This window comes from Herpailurus yagouaroundi, unplaced genomic scaffold, assembly GCF_014898765.1.
Source record: "Herpailurus yagouaroundi ecotype Mexico unplaced genomic scaffold, PumYag 246, whole genome shotgun sequence".
Lineage (NCBI taxonomy): Eukaryota > Metazoa > Chordata > Mammalia > Carnivora > Felidae > Herpailurus > Herpailurus yagouaroundi.
The window spans coordinates 3,334,932-3,359,628 of NW_024412463.1; the positions used below are offsets into that span (position 1 = coordinate 3,334,932).

At 44.2% G+C, this 24,697-nt stretch overlaps 1 long non-coding RNA gene across 2 annotated transcripts in view; it reads left to right on the forward strand.

The window, feature by feature from the left end:
- The window catches only part of LOC121019905 (uncharacterized), a 393,836-nt gene that overhangs the window by 134,206 nt on the left and 234,933 nt on the right, over nucleotides 1–24,697 (forward strand). For both annotated transcript variants that reach the window (XR_005785807.1, XR_005785806.1), the window contains one exon: nucleotides 18,209–18,358. This is a non-coding gene — a long non-coding RNA (uncharacterized LOC121019905). The remainder of the gene's footprint in view (nucleotides 1–18,208; nucleotides 18,359–24,697) is intronic.

The following is a 24,697-nucleotide window of genomic DNA, read 5'->3' on the forward strand; positions in this document are numbered from 1 at the left end:
TGCGTCCAGATTGTTTCCCTGCATCTCGGCAAGAAAGACAGCGGCTTGGCACGCACCTAGCTTGGATGTTAGGTGGGGAGGAAGGGAGAAAGAGTGGCCAGGCTGTGTCGCAGAGCCTCAGACACCTCCCACTGGGGCGGCCACGGCCCTCCCCGTGTGAATGCCGTGTTTGGATCTCGGAGGCTCCTTGATGGATGACCAAGAGCACGGCAGTTGGTAGCACGACGGGGCTTGTTGAGGTTGCTATGACATCCTTTGTTCCCCACTTTCCTGCTTTTATTGGCGTGTGTATATACCTTGGCTGGTATGTAGAACCACAGGCCTTTGTGCTGCGTTTTCGCTTTCCCTCTGCTTTATTAGTGCCCGTGTCTTTCTGTCTCCTCGCTCGTCACTGCGTCTTCTGCCTGGATTTTCATGGAATCTTCCGTTTGGGCTCCATTCTTTGGTTTCCCTCAAATTATCTCTGTTGGCTCCAAATTTCGTTGTTGCTTTCCACCTCTCTTCCCCACTCTGGTTTTTTTGTTTTGTTTTTTTTTGTTTTTTTTTCCTTTCAACGAATGCCAGCCCCACAAACTCGCATCGTGTTTTTCATTTCCTGGCAGGGTTGTGTCTTCTCCGGAAATCTGCATGTGATGTTCTGGGCACTTGTCTGTGGTCTGGAGTCGTGGGACGCGAGAAGTCGGGGAGGGTGGCTTCCTTTACTCAAGCTGAGGCTGGATGGGGAAGCTTCCACTTACCAAAGCCCCTTCCCTCCCCCAACCAAGGGAGGATCGTTCCCTGGGAACTTTCCCTGGGCACAAATCCCAGAGCAAGCAGACCTCTCAGGGGTTGAGAGGCCCCGACCAGTTCCATTCTGGGGGATCCCAATAAAAACATACCAGAAAGGAGAATGATACAAATTGCGATATATTTTAAATATGTATGCTTAGCAAAGGAACACTCCTTGCACAAATCCAAGGCTGTACCATTGTGTCACTGGAGGATTTAGAAACCGTGTTGACTCGGCATGTGCACTATCGATAGCCTCGCAGACAAGAGTCACTAACCAAATCCAACCACACAAGATGATACCTTAGAAGGCATGGGATGTTCGAAAGCTCATGTCACTTGGTTTATTGCCTAAGTCCTGAAGGAGTTGGTTGATTCCCTGATCACATCCTGGTTCTCTCCTTGCTCTGTGCATGATTAACAAGGCATTTGTTCTCAGTGGGGGAAAAAAATGTAAGTTCTACAAGGCATCCCCCCCTCCCCCCCATGTAACTTTAGCAGAGGAATTAATTATTACTATGTAATCATCTCTTTGGGAAGACTATTTAGAACGTGCTTCTTGTCTCTTTTCCCTTCAGTTTTTTTTTTTTTCTTTGAAATTGGACAGCCTAAATGTTAACTTTACTGAACATACTGTAACACTTAACCCAGGTAAAAAATGACTGCTTGCCAATGACTTTTACATCTATATTAAGACCATGCTGGTTATGTAGTGTGGTTAAACATAATCTGTTCAGAGAGCGTGTAGGTCCAGGCGTCAATGATATGCTTCCTTTGAAAACACAAGGATTTTGAACAGTGAGTCAGGTAGGGCTACTTAGAAATTTGTGCAAATAAGAAAAATATAGCTATTTTTTTTTTTTTAGGCATCAGTCTGTATAACTTTACTCTGTGTGGGATTTTTTGTTCATTGGCTCAGAAAGATTTTTGGCTCTCAGTGGGGCTTTGCTTTTTTCCCTGCATAATTGGTAAGTGAAAGAACCAGCCTCTAATGAGTAAATGACACATCTCCTACATTGAATAAATAAATGGTTCAATACTGTTGGCGTAACCTGGGCTGTGATTTTTATCCCAGTTTAAATCCTTAGCATACTCTGGTCCTAGGACCTCATTCTCTCTCTCTCTTTTTTTTTAAGTTTATTTATTTATTTTGAGAGAAAGAGAGAGGGAGAGAGCGCACGCGCAAATAGGGGAGGGGCAGAGACAGAGGGAGAGAAAAAGAATCCCAAGAAGGCTTCTCATTGTCAGTGCAGAGCCTGATGCGGGGCTCGAACTTAAGAACCATGAGATCACGACCTGAGCCAAAGTCAAACGCTCAACTGACTGAGCCACCCAGGAGCCCCAGGACCTCATTCTTGAGGTAAGGCTCTTTATGAATGACAAGTATTTACAGAAAAGGAAGCATTTGGCTGAGTCTGGGCCTTCTTCCTTTTGCGCAGCACGTCTGAATTCAGGCTGTGTAACGGGCTCTAATCCCGTGGTCCAGCAATTGGACCGTCCCCCCTCTGCTTTCCCGAGGATTAATTTCTCGTTATAAATAAATACGTTCTGCACCAAGGGCTGAACATAGCAATGCTGAGCACATTTCCTAACGGATATTTCAAAGATACAGAGGAGTGCTTGCACCTTCCCAAAAGCAAGATGAGGGACATTCACAGCAGGTGGAGGAAAGGTCCTTTTGGCAGGCAGAGAGGATGCGAAGGTTCTGCTGGATCAGGTTTTCCTGGCCAAGCCTGCCTGTGTAGCTCAGGTTAACGCACACACATCTTCTGCTCAAAACTGGGCCCACGGCTCTGACAATGAACTGACAACCTGGCCAATCAGATCCAAGTCGACCATGTTGCCAGGGTAACTAATACACAGAACTAATACACAGTCACAAAACCAGAATGATCACAGTGGGGGAAAAGCATACAAAATGCATTATTTTTCCGCCTAGAGAGAAAGGAAGGAAAACAACCACATAGGTTTGACCATAGGTAGCGAGAACCGGTGCCTGTTTATCTCTTAAGTACGCCCCACCCATTGATTTAGGACCATGCGCACAACGTGTATGTTTCCATATATGCATATGTCTATATTCATAGAAGATATATTCCTCGCTTCTGGGACAGAGTGAATTTAGTGTGGAAGCATGATGGCAGCTTATGGTTTGAGGTAGAAGGATCTGAAGGTGCAGGGCAAAATTTAGCATCTGTCGTATTTTCTGACCAACTCCTGGTTCTGCAGGATTCTTCTGGGCTCGCTGAACTCTGTGAATGGTCCCTCGTTTCAGTATGTAAATGATGCTGCCAATTGAGGTATTAAAAGCCACCCCGAGCTCTTATCAGGGGTAACTATTTCTGGTTGCACTGGGCCTCCCACTTCATCAGGCATCCCCGTATCGTAGATGCCTGAGTGATCTTTTGAAAAATGCAAGTCCCACGCAGTCCTTCCCTGGTCTCCACTCGTAGCGAGCAGTGTTCCTACCGTGGTCCTCAAGGTCCCCCTGCACCTGCCACTCCCAACCCTGAGCCCTTTTCTTATTCTTTCCCCTGCAGACCAGCATCCCTCCTCTTCTTTTCTGAGCATGCCTTTCTTTTTTGAAAGTTTGTTTATTTATTCAGAGAGAGAGAGAGAGAGAGACAGACAGACAGACAGGCACTGGGGGAGGGGCAGAGAGAGAGAGGAGGAGGGAGAGAGAGAGAACTCCAAGCAGGCGCTGCCCTGTCAGCACAGAACCTGACATGGGGCTCGAACTCAGGAGCCGTGAGATCCCGACCTGATCCGAAACCAAGAGTCAGATGCCCAACCGACTGAGCCGCCCAACCGACTGAGCCACCCAGGCGCCCCACCCTGAACCTGCCTTTCATTCTCACTGTGTGCATTTCCTCGGCTGCCCTAACCGAGTCCTACAAACAGGGTGGCTAAAAACAACAGCTATCTGCTCTCTCATAGTTTGGGAGGCTAGGGGTCTGAGATCGCCGAGTGGGCGGGACCGTGCTCCTTCTGAAGGCTCTAGGGGACAATCGAGTCCATGCCTTTCTCCAAGCTTCTGGTGCACCAGGCATCCTCAGCTTGTTGGCACATCACTGCCGTCTCTGCCTCTGCTGTCACGTGGCCATCTCCCTGTGCCTCTGTGGCTCTTCTCTTTTTATAAGACCACCAGTCATTGCATACAACGGCACCTTAACCTGGTTACATCTTCAAAGACCGGATTTCCAAAAAAATCATATTCACGGGTACAAGGAGTGAGGGCTTCAGCATATCTTTTGGTGGAAGTAATGCAACCCATCACACCACCCCGCAAGTTCTACCTTGGACCCTCTTCTATTAGCTCCTTCCATGGCTGGCTCCTTCCCATCTTTAGGGGTCAGCTCAAAGGGTACCTTCTCAGGAGCCTTCCTACCCTCTGAACTACCCCCCTCCCCAGCTCTTTGTGATCACTGGATTTGTTTCTTCTTCTTTTAATGTTTATTTATTTTGGGAGAGAGAGAGAAAGAGAGAGTGTGAGTGGGGAGAGGCAGGGAGAGAGGGAGACAGAGAATCTCAAGCAGGCTCCATGCTGTCAGCACAGAACCCAACGTGGGGCTCGATCCCACGAACCATGAGATCATGACCTGAGCCCAAACCAAGAGTCAGATGCTTAACCGACTGAGCCATCCAGGTGCCCTGGACTTTATTTCTTTCACAGACCTTATGTCCTCCTGAAGTTTAGTCCCCCTTCCTCTCTCTGTGGTAAACTCCCAGCAGTCACTGTGCACATGTTGTTTCCTGCTCTATTGCCAGAGTATAGGGCAGTACCTTAAACCAAAGACGTGCTCGATAATAATTTATTGAATATAAATCTCAATCAGAAAATGCAGGGAATGTGGTAAGCTGTAGATGAGAAGGCTGAGGGCTCGGGTACCGTACTCAACTGGTCATTTAACAAGTGTTTATTGAACATCTGTTACGTGCCAGGCTCTGTTCTAACAGCGGCAATGAAGGCATGGGAGTGAGACCAACAAGGGCTCACCCATGGGAGTGAGCCCCATAAGACCAACATCTGTTGCGTGTTGAGTGTTTAGTGTTGCCAAGAACTGTGCTCAACACCTGTGTGGTCAGTCCCACACCCAAAAAAAAATACAGGCGACAAGTAAATTATTAATTTTGCTTCTTTCTCACAAGGACCTATTTCAGAGCAGTGAAATAAATGGCCCAGGTTCACTCAGCCGGTGAGCAGGAGCATGGAGACTCCTCTCAGGCAGTCGGATTCCATGCCCCCCACCCCTCCTGAACTGCTCCATGATGCACCAGTTGAAGAAAACGTATTCTCATTTATTTATTTTATTTTATTTTTTTAACGTTTATTTATTTTTGGGACAGAGAGACACAGAGCATGAACGGGGGAGGGGCAGAGAGAGAGGGAGACACAGAATCGGAAGCAGGCTCCAGGCTCTGAGCCATCAGCCCAGAGCCCGACGCGGGGCTCGAACTCACCGCCCGTGAGATCGTGACCTGAGCCGAAGTCGGACGCTCAACCGACTGAGCCACCCAGGCGCCCCAATGTATTCTCATTTAATGCTGGCCAGAAGTTCGGGTGGTGGGTACTGTAATCAGCTCCATAATCCTGATGAGGAAATGAAAATGCAGAGAAGTTAAAGCGTTCCACACAGGCTCACAGCCCACAGGTTTGTGGGCAGATGCAGTGGGGTGTGCTTTTGAACTGAATTCGGATCCCAGGGCTCTCGACTGCTAAAGTGTGTAAGTATCACCGGTCATTCTGAAGCAGCGAGTCAGATGTTTCCACTATCCTGATGTGACCTCCCGGCTTCCTGGCGTTTCTTGATTTCTCATTCATTTTAATATTCTCCACATGGCAGGCTGTGTGCTCCAGGATGACACCTGAGAGTTTGGAGAGCTCCGTGGCTTAAATCACTCCTTCTCTGTCTCCCCTGAGATAGACATCTGTTATATTGCTTGCCCCAAGTCCAGTCCTCAGATTTCCTTCTGGGGACTCTGCTGTCCCTCATCTCAGTCCATAAAGTCTGGAGAGGTGTGAGTCCTCTTTCTGCTCCGGGTGTGACAAGTGATCCCAGGGTGGCCAATGATAGTGATGCCAGGCACTTTAATGAGGTCTTTTGGGAGCCAAAAGCCACCTTTTCACCAGGACCACAAAATCCATAGATGGAAGCCTGGTGCTTTGTTACTCCGAGGGGAAAGTCAGCCAGACAATAAAGCCAACGTTAATGGAAACAGAGATGAGAAATCAAGAGAGAAAAAGTCTTGATGAGATCTTGAAATTGCTGGATCTAGCCTTACCTGAAGGTAGATGATATGTCACTTAAACTTCTACGGTATGTAAAAAAAAAAAAAAAAAGAAGGCTCCTGTTTGCTTAAGTGAGATTAAATTAGGTTTGTGACACTTCCCGCTTAAATTCTCCAAAGTGAAACATCTCCTTCAGGCAAAACTCCCTTGTGTTCCGGAAAAATTTCCATCAGAAACTGGATTGGCTCCTAATGGTACTTCAAACTAAGGTGTGAATCACTGGGAGCATTGAGTCACCATTGGTATGTTTTGGAGATTAAATCAATATTTGAAAGCAGCTGGAGGGTGACTGACTGACAGTAGGTGCTTAAAAACTGCTCCGGGCCTTTACCTAAATTGTGCACTTTCTTTTTTTTAAGTCCCGGACAATATGTACTTGGCCAGTTGCACATACATTTCTAATTTGTGGGGTATAAAAAGATATTTCATGTGAGAAGGAGTTCTCATCATCCTTTCTTGCCTATTTGGTTTATTTAGCATGGCTTTGAAGTACAAAATTCCAAGAGTTTTACTGTTTTCATAACCTTCTTCCCTCTCGCCTCCTCCCCTGTCACACTTCCCCCTCCTGTCCCCAGCCGTCAGGGGGATCCGCCAGGTGGATCTCTGGCTTTTAAAGACTGCACACTCTTCTCCATGAGAAGGAAGGGCGTGACTCACGCCTGACTTGTTTTAAGATCACACAGTGATCTTTTTTGCTTCGTTAAAAAAAAATCACAAAACAAATACCAGCGCATTATAACAAGTGCAGCAATGTAGTGCATAGGATTTTTTTCTCTATTCCCCTTCAATGTTGTCTCTATTAAATTACTGATCTTAACAGCCTAATGCGTGTTCTATTCCTTTTCCTGTGGCTTGATAACCAGATAGGAGCACGTGCGTGTGTTTGCACGTGTGCATACACATACCTGTCAATTTGCATTCTCTTGCACGCTGTTGCTTTTGGACTTATTCAAACGTAGGACCGCTGGGTCAAAGAGTATGTGTAATTTTAACTTAAGTAAACAGAGAGGATTATTTTCCAGAAAGTTTGCGGGGCTTCACTTTCTTACCAGTCTGTGCCCCAAACCACTGCCAGCCAAGGACGTTTTTGCATTTGGTACCATCTGTCAGTTTAATGGGTGAAACAGGTCTTTTGTTGTTGTTGTTGTTGTCTTTGTTATTTATTTAGTTATTTCATTTAAAAATTTTTGTTGTTGTTGTTTTTGTTGAGGTTTTATGATCATTTAGATTTCCTGTCCTGTAATTGTCTATTTAGCTGATGTATTGTTGGCCCTTTTACTTATTTATTTGTAGGAACTCTTTGCATTTTAAGGATTAAGGATTGCCAAACGTGTTGCAAGCATTCTTGTCTATTGTTACCTTCCCACTTGATTTATGGTGTTTTTTTTTCTTTTTGCAAAACAACGTGTTTACCTTTTTCTGTGATTTAAGACCTTTGTTAAAATGGGGTAAGCACTTCCCATTCCTGTGGGTTAGGAACTAGGGGAAGGATTTAGGGCACTTTAAGAGGTACAGTGAGACTACTGATCGTCACATGTCTCACAGAAAGTTCTAGAGAAAAGTTGCCATGCTTATGGAGAAGCAGTTGCAAATGACAGACACCCAGTCCATCCCAGTAGAATTGATGTGACAACAAAGCTTTATTATTGTGACTCCTGGGGCACCTGAGTGACACAGTCAGTTAAGCATCCGACTCTCGATTTCGCCTTAGGTCGTGACCTCACGGTTTGTGAGACTGAGCCCCGAGTTGGGCTCTGTGCTGACAACACAGAGATTGCTTGGGCTTCTCTCTCTCCCTCTCTCTCTGGCCCTCCCCTGCTCTCCCTCTCCTCTGTCTCTCCAAAATAAATAAATAGATATTTTAAAAAATTATTATTGTGTCTTCTTCATTGCTGGTTGGCAATATTTGAACCAATCCTCCTCCTATTGGAAGGAAGAGGATGCCACTGTGACGTGACTTGTCGCCACCATGATTTCCCCCAGTCACTGGAGTCAAACAGCCTTTTAAAGGGAAAACTCATAAACAAATTCTTTTTTTTCCCCCAATTAAAACCTTTCTCTTAGAAATTCCACTCCTCTACCCACTGTGGTATTATATCTTCCGAAAAAAGATCCCACAACATTATTTACTCGGTCAAGAGATGGCAGCAGGTTGCCCGTGGAGGGCAGAGGTTCGAAGGTGGGCAGGGAAAGGACTGTGTATGCAGGTCCTTTTAGGCATTCCCGGGGTTCCTGGTGGTGGGTTCACGATTCCTATCCAAACAGAGTCTGAGGAATCATTTCCTCAAACTCCAGATATAAAACGTGAGCGTCATTTTGAATGTGTCCCGAGCTCAGAATAAGCCTTCCTTCTCTTCTCTCTCTACCCTGCCACCCCTTTGCTTTGGTGTTGGGCACTGAATCCTGGGACAGCTAATATGTTCAGAGACCTTTTGCGGAGAAATTATTGTTTTCTTTATAGGACCGAGCACCTTCCCCATGTGAGTCTTTCTGGAAATACCCCTTAGAGTCTAATACACAGTCCCATTTCACGTGGTTTTCCTGCCTGTTGTGTGTTTTTCTGGAGGTTTCCCAAATGATAATGGCAGCTGATATTTATTAGGTGTGGCGCGTGGTGATTCCAACACCCACATACCATGCCAGGTAGGTTCTTCCTGGAAATTATTTTCTCGGATTTTCACAGCAATCCTATGAAGTAGCTAGTCTTCTAATCCCCTCTTTTACAAATTAGGGAGCAGGCTCAGAAAGGGTAGAGTGATTTGCCCAAACACGCGGAGCTAGTAAGGAACAGAACAGAGATTTGAACCCGAGAAGTCTGGCAACTGTAACACACGTTGCTTTTCTAAGTACTCAGGATGAGATTTCTTTTTTTTTTTTTTTTTTAACTTTTATTTAAATTCCATTTAGCTTACATACAGTGCAATATTGGTTCAGGAGTAGAATTCAGTCGTCGTCACTTACATACAACACCCAGTCCTCACCACAACCAGCACCCTCCTTTATCCCCGCCACCCATCCAGCCCATCCCCCTCCCACCTTCCTCCATCAACCCTCAGTTTCTTCTCTATAGTTAAGAGTCTCTAATGGTTTGTTTACCTCTCTTTTTTCCCCTTCCCATATGTTCATCTGTTTTGTCTCTTAAATTCCATATATGAATGAAATCATATGGTATTTGTCTTTCTCTGAGTAATTTCGCTTAGCATAATATACTCTAGCTTTGTCCACATCGTTGCAAATGGCGAGATTTCATTCTTTCTGATGGCTGAGTAATATTCCATTGTGTGTGTGTGTGTGTGTGTGTGTGTGTGTGTACACACACACACACACACACACACACACACACACACACATCATGTCTTCCTTTTTCATCAGTCGATGAACATTTGGGCTCTTTCCATAATCTGGCCACGGATGAAAGGGCTGCCATAAACATCGGGGTGCACGTGCCCCTTTGAATCTGTATTTTTATACCCTTTGGGTCAATACCTAGTAGTACAATTGCTGGATCATAGGATAGTTCTGTTTTTCATGTTTTGAGGAAACTCCACACTGTTTTCCAGAGTGGCTGCTCCAGTATGCATTCCCACCAACAGTGCAAGAGAGTTCCTCTTTCTCTGCATCCTCGCCAAAACCTGTTGTCTCGTGTCTTGTGAATGTGAGCCCTTCTGACAGGTGTGAGGTGGTATCTCATGGTGGTTTTGATTTGTCTTTCCCTGATGATGAGTGATGTGGAGCATCTCCACCTGTGTCTGTTAGCCATCTGGATGTTTTCTTTGGAAAAGTGTCTATTCATGTCTTCTGCCCATTTCTTTGCTGGATGGTTTGTTTTTTCGGGGAGGGGTGTTGAGATTGATAAATTCTTTGTAGGTTTTGGATATATCATTTACAAATATCCTCTCCTATAGCATAGGCTGCCTTTTAGTTTTGTTGAATGTTTCGCTGTGCAGAAGCTTTTTATCTTTATGAGGTCTCAGTAGTTCATTTTTGCTTTTGTTTCCCTTCCCTCCGGCGACGTGTCTAGTGGGAAGTTGCTACAGCTGATGTCAAAGAGGTTGCTGCCTGCGTTCTCCTCCAGGATTTTGATGGTTTCCTGTCTCACATTTAGGCCTTTCGTCCATTTTGAATTTGGTTTTGTGTATGGTGTAAGAAACTGGTCCGATTTTATTCTTTTGCATTTTACCATCCAGTCTTCTCAACACCATTTGTTGAAGGAACTGCCTTTTTTCCATTGGCTATTCTTTCCTGCTTTGTCAAAGATTGTTTGACAACAAAAGTTGTGGGCCCATTTCTGGGTTTCCTATTTTGTTCCATTGGTCTATGTGTCTGTTTTCGTGCTGACACCACACTGTCTTGATGATTACATCCTTGTAACATAGCTTGAAATCCAGAATTGTGATGCCTCCAACTTTGCTTTCTGGGTTGCTTTGTCTATCCGAGGTCTTTTGTGGTTCCAAACAAATTTTAGGATTGTTTGTTTTAGCTCTGTGAAAAATTCTGGTGGTATTTTTATAGGGGTTGCATTAACTGTATAGATTGCTTTGGGTAGTATCGACATTTTAGCAAAGTTTGCTCTTCCCATCCATGAACATGGAATATGTTTCCATTTCTTTGTGTCCTCTTGGATTTTTTCCCTATGTGTTCTGTGGCTTTCAGAGTAAAGATCTTTTACCTCTTTGGTTAGGATTATTCCTAGGTATCTTATTGTTTTTGGTAAGATGGGATTTCTTAAAGCAAGGCTCAGGCCAGGGTGAGAGAAGTCCAGGAAGATTCTGAAATTTTATGCAGAGAGTTGCGCTAGGTTTAATTTGTTTTGTTAATTTCTCAGTGGCTGGTAAGTTGATCATGTACCCCAATTTTAATATACTTTGAGCATGCTCCACCAATATTTTGTGTATTTATTTACAAATTATATATTTGCACTAAGGTACTGATACCTTATTATCTACTGTAAAGCATATATAAAAAGAGCTTTAAATAAGTTAAAACTGAAATGATCTATAATCGAATTATTCATTAATAGGGCAGGGACCTCTTTGTTCTCACTAAAGAAAATTAGTATTAGCAATGAACTACATGCTTAGTTTTACATGTTGGATGACTTGTGATTTTTTTTTAATGTTTATTTAATTTTGAGAAACACAGAGAGGGTGAGCTGGGGAGGGGCAGAGAATCCTAAGTGGGCTCCACACTGACAGAATCAAGTCTGATCCTGGGCTCAAACTCTCGAACCACGAGATCACGACCTGAGCCAAAGTTGGATGCTCAACCGATTGAGACACCCAGGTGCCCCTTGTGATGGTTTTATACCACTATTTAAAAACACCAAGACCTAACATGTACTTGGGATGAAGTCCATTGTTCTGGACATCTACTGCTGTGTGCCCAACTATCCCCACATTTAGTGGTTTAAACCAACAGTTTTATTTTGTCACGATTTCTGGGGCAGGAATTAGGAAAGGGCTCAACTCAGTGGTCCTCGTTTGGAGCCCGCCATGTGGTGCAGTCCATTGCTGGCTGAGGAGGCGGTCATATGGACATCCACAGGGGCCCTGGGGCTCGGATGGGGCCATTGAGCAGAGCACAGTCATATGGTCTCTCCACTATGATGGTCTCAGTGTAGCTGGATTTCTTACCTGACAGCTTGCTTCTTAGAACAGGCATCCCAAGAGAACCCAATGGGGAAGCTGCCTGGCTTTGCTTGACTTAGTCTCCAAAGTCACACAGCATTTCTTCCTCCATAAACTGTCCATCAAAGTGGTGCTAAGCCTGCCCACATTCAAGAAGTGGAGAATTAGACCATGCCTCTTAACGAGCAAATCGTGGCACTGTATTGTGGACCGGCATGTGGGTGGGAGATGTTGTCAGGGATATTGCTGGAAAATATAATCTGCCCCACTCATCATTAAAGATTCAGTCATTGAAGAATAGATATTTATAGAACACCTACTATGTGTCAGGCTAAGAGTATGGAGGAGTGTTGGAAGAAATGATGTCCTGACCCTTCTGGAGCCTATATTCTAGTACAGAAAATATTGGACCATGGATCTAAAAGTAAATCTAGTATTTTATTTTATTTTATTTTATTTTATTTTATTTTATTTTATTTATTTTATTTTATTTTAAGTTTATTTATTTTAGAGAGAGAGAGCAAGCAGGGGAGGGGCAGAGAGAGAGGGAGAGAGACAAAGAATCCCAAGCAGGCTCCGCAGCAGCAGCATGGAGCCTGAGGCTGGGATCGAACCAAGGACCCATGAGATCATGACCTGAGCTGAAACCAAGAGTCGGACGCTTAACTGAATGAGTCACTCAGGCGCCTCAAATGTGAATCTATATTTTAAATAGTCTTCTTGATAACTTTATGGGGTTTTGCTTCGATTTCTCGACAGATCTGAGCTCAACATCACTGTTGTTTGTTTTTGTTTTCGTTTTTGTTTTGTTCTGTTTCCTGCCAACACGGTAACAGAAAATTTCATCCTGGGGATAGAAGCCACAGCTTAGCCCCTTCCTGGTTGTATGCAGATGCTTGCATTGTTGGAACTTTCTTCAATTCAGGTTTCTTGGCAGGAATTTTAAAGCCACTGGTACTTTCTGTGAGAGGTGCTGTAGTGAAGAGTAGACAATGGCATATGCGAATTCACATTACTGGGCACACGGCCATTGCAAGAAGCCTCGAGAAGCTATAGCCTAGAGACAATCAGAACTCCACTGTCCCTTCGCCCCCAACCCCCCTGTTTTCTTCCAGGATTCCTGTAACACCCTATGCAACCGACACAGACCGAGTGAGGCAAGTGTCAAGCTGTTTTATTAAAATACAACAAAGCACAATTTGTTGTTGTTGTTGTTTTTTTTAGTATGACAACAAGTATGAATAGAAAGTCTAATGTTGTCTTTTTTTTTCTGCCTGTTTTCCATTTTGGAGGCCAGTGCTCCAGACACAATCAGAAGATGCTTCCTTGCCCCTCACCCGTTAAAGAGGGCGATGCTTCCACAAAGGACACAGTCCCCAGTAGTGAACAGCCCCACGCCTTATCTCCTTTAGTGCCTTCCCTTGAGCAAAGATGCAGAAGGAGCTGGAATAAGTTGTGTCTAGAAGGAAGTAGCCTGACAGTCAATGCTGTTTAAACTAAAGCGGATGCAAAAGAGAAGCTTTTGCTAGTAAATGGATGGCGGGGAGGGGGGGTGGGGGAGTGGGGAGGGGCAGGTTTCAGTTGCTGGTCTGCGTTGGGCGGAGACCATGTGCTCTGAAGAATCTTACAAACGTTTTTGTCCAGATATTAGAATATCTCAGGCTTTCCTCCCTGGAAGCCTTTGTGCTCTTGTTGTCTGAGGAATCTGCAAAGGGCGATAAGCCGTCTTGTAAATGGAGCTGGAATGTGAGATATTCTTGTTCCTTTCTTGCCAGGGGCCACTTGCTTTTATTCCTGAGTTGATGCATCAGTGACCAGGCTTATTGTTCCCAGGATCCATGTGAAAACACACCAGCCACGACGGAGATTCCTCAGCTGTGCTATGAACTCAACCCCGGGCCCCCTCTCAATGCTGGTGAAATCATTCAAAACTGAATAGCGATGAAGACCTTAACGGCAACGCTAGTGCTAATTCTGATAGCTGAGAGGAACGCAGGGCCTGCTCCTTGCCAGGTGCTGGGCTAGGTAGTCACGTGGATTTACTTCTCGCTCTGCACCGCCAGCCTACGAGGTACACGCTGTTGGGTTTCTGACATCAGCAGAAGAAACTTCTCTGAGGTTCAGAGAAAGTACCACCTCGACAAAAAAGGGGCTGGGTTTACGGACGACAGGTGTAGTCCAGGGTTGCAGAGCTAACGTTGTCTCCGTGTGCAGTATTAGAAGTGGGGGGAGCCAGCTCCAGCTTTGAGATCGCTCTATGCTGGTGCCAGGGATGACAGGCAGAATGCTAATAGGGCTCTCAGTGATGCTTGCCCTGGGGAATCCCTGTCCCTTGAGTGTGGGAGGAATCTATGAATACGGTGAAAGATCACTCCGGTGGAAAAAAGGATTTTGCCAGTGTAAATGAAGATGCGTAGTCAGTTGACCTTATGATAGGGAGATTGTCCTGGGTGGGCCTGATCTAATCAGGTGAGTCCTTGAAAAAGCCTGAAGGGAGAGATTCCAAGAATGAAACAATTCCACATGAGGGAGTGTCTCCGATGACAGCCATGAAGATGGAAAGGGCCACAGGGCAGGGAGTGTGGGAGGCCTTGATGAGCTGGGAGCGGTCCCTGCCAACAGCCAGGAAGAAACGGGACTTGCGATCCTCTGATCTTTTTTTTAACGTTTTTTTAAATTTATTTTTGAGAGAGAGAGAGACAGCATGAGCATGGGGAGGGGCAGAGAGAGAGGGGGAGACAAAGAATCCAAAGCAGGCTCCAGGCTCTGAGCTGTCAGCCCAGAGCCCGACACGGGGCTCGAACTCACGAACCACAAGATCATGACCTGAGCCGAAGTCGGACGCTCAACCGGCCGAGCCCCCTGGGCGCCCCGAGAGATCCTCCAATCTTAAGGAACTGAAATATGTCAACAACCTGAATGAGCTAGGAAATAGATCCTTCCCCAGAGCCTCCAGGTATGAGTGCCACTCAACTGACCCCTGGGTTTCAGCTTCTTATGCTCCTGAGCAGAAATGCCAGCCATGCCGTGTCCTTACTTCTGGCCTACAGAACCGATGGCTGCTAGCTGGGTGGGGTTGTAAGCGGCTAAAATGTTGGTAAGGTGTCACCCAACAATATAAAATCAATATTCCAGGTGTTCCTTTTCTATACTGCAGACTCGCTGAATTACTACCCGTCTGTCTTCCTTCCTTCCTTCCTTCCTTCCTTCCTTCCTTCCTTCCTTCCTTCCTTCCTTCCTCCCTTCCCTCCCTCCCTCCCTCCCTCCCTCCCTCCCTCCCTCCTTCCTTCCTTCCTTCTCCTCTTCTCTTCTGTCTCTCTCTTTTTTAAATCATCTCCTTTGCATTGTGCTGTGGAGATAGCATATGCTGGAAGTGTGGGCTAGTGTGGGGGGGATGTTCTGAGTTTGGTTAGAATCTCAGGCTCTGGGGCCAGAGTGCCTGGCTTTCAAACTGGCACCATCTCTCCCTGGCTTTGGGATCTTGGACAATTACTTACTCACCTGCCCTGTGGGAAATGTGAAGGGAATGATCACATTGGCTCCTGAGGCTGGTGTGGGGCCGAAATGGCGTTTGCATGTGAAGTTCCCAGTGCGTAGTAAGAGCTCAGTGAAATGTCAGTTATGATTGTGCCTCTCATGAATTAGCAAAGCAATTTCAACCACTTTGGGCAGAAACCTTACAACATGTCCCGAGCAGATCTCTGCTTGCCTAAGATGAGTTCATGGAATTCTTCATAAACTTTCCTGGGCTACTTGTTATTAAATTATTGAGGCATCTATACTATGGTGATGACGCCCTGGAGAACCGGGCGCCTCCCCTAAGTTTTCCCATTTGTAATGATTTTGACCTGAAGTCCTTTGGGGAGACAACTCGTACTCTTGGAATGAGCCATCCACATATGGGAATGTCTTGGTGCCTGCTGTACGTGTTGTTTTCCCTTCACTGTTGTATTCCTCCGGGAATAGCCACGTGCTGTATCTAACGTAGCCACTTCTGGTTTCCTCACGTCGCCGTGGACTGAGAAACCCACAGTTATCCATCAAGCGTGCTAGATATCAGTTTGCTCCTGTAGATCTGCTCTCCACGCCCGACCTTTAGGGGCGGCATCAACGGGTTTCTTTCCTCTCCAGCTTTCAGTTGGGCCAGCCTGACAAGAGACAGGAAGGAAGAGAGTACGGCCGCCATATTGATTTCCTAGGGGCCTTCCTGTGGGGTTGTCTCAGCTGGTTGCTTCCTCGATGGCCACTGTTCCTTTCAAGGTAGCCTTTTCCATACAACTTCTTCCTGATTCTGGAAACGTCTCCTTCCCTAGTCCAGGCCTAGCGGTGGGAACACCTCCTTCAACTTCCCTACACCAAGCTCCTTTGTAAACGTTGCCTTTACTAAGTTCTCTGTGAGTTATCCTAATTGGAGAATGCCGTCTCATTTCTGATGGGCTCTTGACTGATACATCGAGACGGTTAGATTTTTACGAATAGTTGCATAAGAGTCCATAGATTCTGAGTGTTGCTCTCTCATTAGCAAAATGGTTGGATTTGGCAACATCTATTTGGGCTACGCTGAAGACCATTTCTTTTGCATTTTGTTGGGTTTTTCTGGGGTTTTACTCTAGGTGATGGAAGTTGGCAGCGAAGTGACCTCTGTGTGATTGAGATATTGCAGAATGTTTTGCTATCCCACTCACCTGCGTCTTATTTTGAAGGAAGTTCAGGTCTGAATCCATTGAAATAAGAGTAAGCACAGATCCTCAGATAAGATGGTTCTTAAAGGTTCTTTGTGCATGCCTCCAGCAAAACAAAATTTTCCCTTGAGTTCCACTTTCTGCAGATTATTTTGGGAGCCTCTAGAAATGGAGAGTGTGCTTGGCATTGATCCGGGACGCTTCCATTTTGCATATTGATGTGCATTTTTAACAAGAAAAAGGCCAGTATGGGGACAGCGCCGCCTGTTGGTGTGGCGGCTGACATTTATGGAAGCCTTCTCCATGCACGACAGTTTAAGATCATTTGGCAAAATAATTGTCACGATTGATTTTTATTTTCTTTTTGGACCTAGAGTTCACCCTCGTGGCTCTGGGGCTAGGTAACTTTCAGAAGCTTAAATTTCCCTTTGATGAAAATTCGTTTCTTAAGTTCTGGGTGGATGACAAATTTTGATTAAAATCACAAACTCTTCTACAATGTGTTGGCAAAAGCTGGTGAACCCAGCTGCTATCGACATATTCTTTGAGCAGCATCTTTCGTCAAGTGACATTAGAATGGCAGAAAACGAATGGTTGGAATTTTTTGAGCATACCCTTCTTCCTTGGAAACCACATCCTTTCTGAGGCTGTTGCTGGGGCCCTGGGTGAAATGTGGGCAATTTAAACGTTGTCATTAGAATAGTAGCAGCCAGGTAGCTTGACCTAATAATTTTTTGTCCACCAACGGTATGATCATACTTTTGCAAAAAGAGAAGAGAAAGAGAGAAGAGAGATGTGCTTGGGGACCATGCACGACACTTAGATCACAAGAAAGGAGGGATCGGAACTGCAACAAAGTGAAACTCTTCTGCCCAGCAAAGGAAACCGTCAACAAAATGAAGAGACAATCCACTAAATGGGAGAAGATATTTGCACATGATGTACTCAATCAGAGGTTAATGTCCAAAATATATAAAGAACTTATACAACTCAACTTATACAAACTCAAAAAAACACGTAATCCAGTTAAAACGTGGGCAGAGAACACGGATAGACCTTTTTCCGAAGAAGACATCCAGATGGCCAACACACACATAAAGAAGATGCTCAACATCACTCGTTGGAGAAACGCAAATCAAAACAACAAGCCTCCCCACCTGTCAGAATGGCTAAAATGAAAACCACAAGAAACAATGAGTGTTGGCGAGGACGTGGAAAAAAAAGGAACCCTCGTGCACTGTTGGTGGGAATGCAAGAGGGGGTAGCCACTGTGGAAGACGGTATAGAGGTTCCTCAAAAAGTTAAAAATGGAATTATCATATGATTCCATAATTCCATTCCTGGGTATTTACCCAAAGAAAATGAAAGTACTAATTCAAACAGATACATGTACGTCTACGTTTATAGCGGCATTATTTAGAATAGATATGGAAGCAACAAAAACGTTCATCAATAAATGAATGGATAAAGATGTGGTGTATTTATACAATGGAATATTACTCAGCCATAAAAAAGAATGGAACATTATCTGTATTAAATATCCACTGTGTTTTCTATCCCAACACTGCTGGTTATGAGTTTCTGTGCTATCATTCTTTTTCTGCATTCTCACACTGTGAGTTGTAGACAGGGCTGACCCGGCTTCTGTTTCCAACTCCAGGGGTGGGCATGTGTCTAGGCTGAGCAAATTAGCACAGCAACAGGTTCAGGTGGTCATCTGACCCAAAGTATTACATTGATATTCAGTCTTACACTTGGTAGGAACCAGAGGAAGACAAGTCCTGATCTGCTATACTTGCACTTAATAGAATTTCTAGGTAATGCAATTCTATAATTTCTAGGGGCTACCACGCAGAGAAAACTCATCAAAAAATGAAGCCAAACACAATGGAAATGAGAGCTTAGAGACCTATAGCGATGAAACCTGTGGGACGGCCTTTGGCTCCTGGATCCAGCTATTTCTGAAGCTACATTTACTCTTCTATGCCCAGGTATGTAAACCTATCCGTTCTCCTCTTTTATCTAAACCAATATGATCGAATTTCACTCATTCTGTCTTCAAAGACCCATATGTTTAATTATGACTATACCAGTTGTTGTGGATTGAATTGTGTCCCCAAAAAGGATATGTTGAAATCCTAACACCTAGAATCTCTAAAATATGACCTTATTTGAGCATAACGTTGTTCCATATACAACGTTAGGATGTGGTCATACTGGAGTAGGGTGAATCTTTAATCCCATATGATTGACATCCTTGTAAAAAGGCAAAGAGATACTTAGGGAGAAGATCATGTGAAAAAAGCAGCAGAGTCTGAAGTTGTCCCTGTGTGTGTGTGTGTGTATGTGTGTGTGTGTGTGTGTGTGTGTGCGCGCACGTGTGTGTGTGTAGTTTCTACATCAGATACAGCTTTCTATGAGGCTGATAAATATAAGTACTTGGAAGTAGTTTATGGATCAATGAAATATTAATGGACCTGGAGGTGCTTTAAATGTATTTATAAAGCTAGGTTATCTATGGGTCAAATACCATTGTAGCGAATGCAGTTGTAATGAATGTCTTTGATAAATTTGGGTTTTAAGGCCCAATACATGTCCTACTTATTTCAGACAGTATGTGCTCTATGATCACAATTCCTTGAATGCAATTTTGAAATCCAAAACACCCACATGAACTAGCCTCATCTGTCTCTATCTCTATCTCTGTCTCTATACACATATATACATATATAATATCTATATATTTTTATATATGTATATTTATTTATAAATATTATATATGTATATATTACCTATGTATAGATATGTGTATAGATATACATATATATTTATATATTTCTTTAGAAAATCATCCTGCTGGATGGGAATACTCCTATGTTTTACTGCAGAAATATTGGGTTTGATTACAGTGATCTGTCCCAGTCCCATCTGGGAGTGTTAACTTAATAAATCTCCACCAAATCACCTGAGATCCAGTAATACCTGAATTTGAGATATATTGGCCCTGAGATCCAGTAATATCTGAATTTGAGATATATTGGCCCTAAGAGAGAGGATTATAGACCTGGACAACCCTACATGACCGTTTCTTCAGAATACATAAGAAAAGCATTTGAGTTGTAATTGATAATGTTAGAAATTTCGTGGAAACATTTAAGAGACTACAGATAGAGAACTTACACAAATGCTAATAATATTTACATTTTCCTGTAAATGTAATTTTACAAAACATTTATCTCAAGGTCATCCGTTTTGTTTGTGGATGGGGAGGGGACGTCTATCTCCTATGAGGTCTGTGAGGTCAGGGACCAGGATGCTTATTTGCACTCCTGTATCCTCAATATATAACTGAGCCTGATAATTAGTGCATGCTTAATAAATATATGCAGGATGCAATATTAAGTCCATGGAGGAGGCTGGGGATCAGATTTCGGGTGACCCACGCAATTTCTGGGGTTGGTGGACTAGAACTCAGATCTTTCATGTGTTTTCTCACCCTACCATCACTGTCTTGCTAAGATGAAAAGAAATTCGCAGCCCTTTCTAAAGTAATCAAAGGGATTAGACCATAAAGAAGAAAGAGGAATGCCAGGGGTCTTTGTTTCAGTTGGACAAAGCTAACCAGTCTGTGTAAATAGCCAAGAGCCTTGTTTCTAGATAAAAGGAGCCTCTGGTTGGTTCTAATCGGAGAGCATCCTTGGCGGTGAGAGATTGTAAAAGCAAAATATTCACTTTGAAAAATGAAACCCATTAAATTTGAGGCATTGTAATTTCCTATTGTGAGATTGTGGTACCAGCGATTAAATTCTATTGTGCATCTTCAGTCCTTGTTACCGACGATGTGTCGTGTTATTAACGGAGATTCTAAGAATATCAGCTCTCCATAGCTAAAGTGCTATTTTGCTTCTCATGTGAAATCATTTGCATACATCTAAGAATTCATCCTTGAGTTGTCTCTTTCCCTTATTCCCTCTATCCTACTTAGAAGTCAGTCCAGGGCCCCTGGGTGGTTCTGTCAGTTGAGCGTCGGATTTGGGTTCAGGTCATGATCTCATGGTTCGTGAGTTGGAGCCCCACGTTAGGCTCTGTGCTAACAGCTCAGAGCCTGGAGCTGCTTTGGATTCTGTGTCTCCCTCTCTCTGTGCCCCTCCCTTGCTCATGCCCACATACTCTCTCTAATATAAGTAAATATTTAAAAAATTAAAAAAAAATTTAGAAGCCGTTCCTGCAGACTACCCCTCCAGATAGATTTTGTGTACAATCATTTCTCTGCCCACGTGGTCTTACCTGGACAACTCGAGCAGCTTCTGAGCCAGTCTGTATGCTACCCATTCTTGACTCAACAGGCCAACTGCTCTCAACAGCCACAGGAAATAAGCATGGTGGTTAATTTCATTCTACTGGCAAGGAAACTGAGGCACAGGGTTTTATGTAAATTGCACGTGACCATACAGTCAGGAGTGCTGGAGATAGAATGTGATCCCAGAAGTGTTAGACACTGTCTTCTTACTTCTAGCTTCAGATCACGCTATAACATCTTACACACAAGAGAAGTGGGCAGCAGCTGAAGGGCCACAGGAAGTCTATAAAATTACTGCCTTATCTACTGCCAGTGTCAAGGTTATGAAAGTCAAGGAAAGACCAGAGCGACTTTCCAGACCGAGGAGGATAGAAGCATAAGAACCAAATGCAACAGGTGATTCTGAACTTGATCCTTTTACTACAAAAGGCATTGTTAGGACAGCTGGGGACACATGAATGGGGTCTGAGAATTAGGTGGTAGGAATTCCTGATTTTGATGGTCGATTGTGGTCATGTCAGAGAATATCCTTGTAGGAGATATACACTGAAGGGTTTAGGGCAGTAGGTCAGCAATTTCCTCTTAGAGATCAGGGGGAAATGATTCTTTTTTATTACTTGCAACTTCTCTATGCTTTTTTTTTTTTTATAATTCTTTAAAAAAATTTTTTTTAATGTTAATTTTTATTTTTAAGACGGAGAGAAACAGAGCGTGAGTGGGGGAGGAGCAGAGAGAGAGAGAGACACAGAATCTGAAGCAGGCTGTAGGCTCTGAGCTGTCAGCACAGAGCTTGACGTGGGGCTCAAACCCACGAACCGTGAGATCATGACCTGAGCCGAAGTTGGACGCTTAACCAACTAAGCGACCCAGGTACCCCATCTTCTCTGCACTTTTGAGATGGCCTCAAAATAAAAAAATATATACATACTCAGACAACACTTATTGAATAATTATCTTAATTACAATTCTTAGCTTTGAATTTCAAAATAGATATTTAGTAAGGCCATAGTCTTAAAAGCTAGGCATTGACAGGAAATCACTGTTACTCTTGATATTTCCCAAACTGGGCTTTTACCTCTCGGGAGCCTAGGCTTGGTGGGCAGACCACAAAGTGCAACTTTGAGTGGCAAAGGTGAGGCTAGGAATTCAGAGGAATTTCTGATCCCATAGGATGGAAAAAGCCCTTGGGGGCCAGAAGGAGGAGCCCAGAAATGTGACAGGAAGAGAGGAAGGCAGGAATTCTGAGAGGAACATCTTGGTTCTGGGTCTGAGGCTGTCTAGAACTTTGGGTCTAGACAACTCTTTAGTTCAAAGTTTGGAGAAATCATAAGCCCTTCAGGGCAGCACTGTATTGGGCACAAGGGTACCTCTGACTTGGCTTATGGCAGGAGAATACCATTGGGCAGCCTGGGAAACCCCAGCATGGGTGGGGGGGGGGGGACAATCAGCTACAGTACCGAAGGGGATGTGGAAGAGTTGTATGGACCATTTGGCCTGGAAGAAGACTGGGTTTGGGAAAAGGAAGTTTAGGGGGCTAGGACTTTATGCCCAGAGGCAGTGGTGAGATCCGTGGTCTTTAACACCGGGTGCCAACACAGAACCCTTTAAAAGAGTACATGGGTTGAGCTCCATCTTGGTAGACACCAGCCCAGAGGGCCCACTGAGCAGGGGGGCCACACTACGCGACAGCAGTTGCAGTAAGGATGGCGAGTGTGATGCCTGAAGACCATAAACACAAGGAGCCAATGTGGAAGGGGGCCTGGTGGGCCAGACACACCTTCCCAGAGCTATGAGGACATAACCTTTCCATGGTACCCTAATGCGTTTTGGAGAGCGGGCGAGAACCCCGAAACGAGAGAGAACTTTGAAAGGTCGGAAGATAACTCAAAAGAAAATGGAACAAAAAGAGGCATGATGCCCTTGAGTGATAAATGAAGGGATTTCTGCTGTCAGTAGTAATGAAATTTAAGAACAGAAGCATTATATGTTAGGCAAAATGATTTATATACTCGGCTTCACCGCCACTTTTTTACACACTTCAGTCATTGTAGTAAATGTCAACTTTGTAGAAATGATGCAGGTGATAAAAGTAATTAGGAAGATGAGGGTGAGGCCAAGAGCATCCTTTGACAACATGTTCCGAGGAGGCTGTGCCAGGAAAACTGAGTCTTGGTTGAAGAGGAGGAGCCACGATGGAAAAATTGGGAGGCAGGTGGGCCGGGAAGAAGGAACAGCCCAGGCAAAGGCCTTGACGTGTGATTATGCTTGACATGTTTTAGGTCACGAAAGGGGGCCCGTGGGGCTGGTGCTTAGAAGGTCAGGGCAGGAGAGGCTGAAGATGAGTGAGGAGGGAGAGGTGGGCAGGGACTAGACCATGTAGGGCCTGGCAGGCCACAGGAAGGAGGTCTGGATTTTATTGTAAGTGCAGTGGGCACCACTGAGAGAGTTTCAAGGATGAGTCCATGGATTTAGTTTGTGTCTAAAGTGATCGTTATGGTGGCGCCTGGGTGGCTCAGTCAGTTAAGCAGATGACTCTTGATTTCAGCTCAGATCACGATCTCATGGTTCGTTGGTTCGAGCCCCACATCAGGCTCTGCACTGACAGCACAGAACCTGCTTGGGATTCTCTCTCTCCTTCTCTCTCTCTGCCCCTCCCTAACTCATGCTCCCTCTCTCTCAAAAATAAATAAATAAATAAATAAAGTTATCACTATGGCCTGTTGGATGGAAAATGGAACCTGGGAGAACAGGAAAGAGGCTATGGCCATGAATAAGCAGAGATGGCATGAAGTGAGTGGTTTCTGGATATAATTTGGAGGTACAGTTGCCACATGGATTGGCTGTGGGAAAGAAAAAAATTGGTAATTCCCAAGGCTTTGGATTGAATAAGTCAGTCATTGGGGTAGTGAGCGTGAGGAAGTCATTGACTAAAGTAGGAAGTCTGGAGCAGAGGAATTTGGGGTGGGTTTGGGTTGCTATATTACTGCTAATGCTTGGCCACTTACTGATAACACTAAAGAACCTGGGTGTGTCCAACCACAATCTGCCCCTCTAACATCAAGATAATGACCATGAACATGGCATGTCTCACATAAAACCATTTCCAAGGCCGTGTGTTTCTAGTATAAAGTTTTTATTTAGTTACTAATTTATTAATGACTCTGTTGACCTTTACACTTGGACACCTTGCTATAATGAAAATAACTCCCAAATTTATCATGTGAGCCCTGAATTAAAGACCCACCAAAGGCTTTACATGATGAAAGGAGTCTCCATATTCTGTTCTCTTCAATATGAACAACCGCACGAGTTTTTTTGACACGTGTAATACTTGACATCAGTCGATAAAAAAATACAACAGAAATATTCCATGTTTAAAGCAGAGCTGAAAAAAAAAAAGACTAAGAAAATTCCATATTGCATAAAAGAAAGAGATTGCCACCAAAGTGAAAGGAAATCAATGGGACGACTTGGGAGACCCATTTCAATCTGTTGTTGACATTGTTTTCTGGGAGTAATTTTCTCAAAATGTTAACAGTATTGAGTTTGCCTATTGATTCTATTATTTTTGACCTTGCATTAGTGTGGGCTAATCTTACATGCCATAAAATTTCCTTTCACAGCTAAAATTATTGTATGACTCTGGAGGAAACCTCCAATCAGGTCAGGCACCCCCCTCGGGATTTTGATGAGTGTATAAGCGGCAATAATGAGTTATGTTGACTTCAATACACTTCCATGTTGTTTACATTTTCTTAAATGGTTTAAACAGGGTCATCATATAAATGATCAACATATTGACTGAAATACTCAAGCCTGGATGAATGGAAGGCCACAGCCAGCCAACCAGATTGGCCAGCTTGAATTTGAGTCAATAGCGTAAATATATATTTGGCTACCGAATCGAAGCCAACTTCACATTCGTTATTCTGAAAACGTGGCTAAATAAAATAGCTACAAAGTATACCACTGGAAGACGCCCTTTCTAACTCCCCAGTAGCCCTCCTCCCCAGCTGTGCCTGTCCGAAAA